Raw genomic sequence first — 769 nt, 5'->3', positions numbered from 1 at the left:
CTAACTTGTATGGTACAGAGCTGAGACTCAAACTCCAGTTTTTCTGGTTCTAAAACACAAGCCTGCAAGGAAGCTATAAAGATGAATAAAACAGAGTCCATTTTTCACTTATTGTATTCTAATAAGTGAGGAAAGCATATTGGACATGAATCACTAGAATTCAAAATCCAATGTAATAAGTAACATGTGAGTAATGAAAAAGAAGGAAGATAATGGGGTGAGAAGATAAAGGGGAGGAGGAGGAAGGAGGAAAGGAAAATGAGAAAGGAGAAAGAAAAATAATACTGTAGAAGAGAGAAATACCATTTCTCTTCATAAATAGCTCCATGGAAAAGGAGGAATTAAGTGCATCCTTAAGGGATGGAAAAGACTTGAATAGATAGAACCTCCTTTTATTTAGGGCCTGCTATATGCAAGGCAATGCAGTAGGTTCTTTACATCCATTAAGACTGGGTTACACAAGAAAAATGTCATTGTTCTCAGTTTGTAGCTGAGGAAACAGAGACAAAGCAAAATGATATAGCCAGATGTGAGTGAATTGCATGAACAAAGGCCTTTCCAGGGATCAGGATCATAAATAGAGATATTACTGGAACACATAAATTACAATGGTATTAGAAAGGAGTGCTGGGCCCAGATTGCAAGAGTTCTGAGACACTAACTATCCTATCTAATAAAAGACAAAAAGGGTAATTGACAGTACTTTCGCTATGCTTCCCATTGGCTAATCAGGGTGATATGCAAATTAACCGCCAACCAAGATGGCGGC

Source organism: Myotis brandtii, unplaced genomic scaffold (assembly GCF_000412655.1).
Source record: "Myotis brandtii unplaced genomic scaffold, ASM41265v1 scaffold654, whole genome shotgun sequence".
Taxonomy (NCBI): domain Eukaryota; kingdom Metazoa; phylum Chordata; class Mammalia; order Chiroptera; family Vespertilionidae; genus Myotis; species Myotis brandtii.
This window is presented reverse-complemented; position numbering follows the sequence as displayed.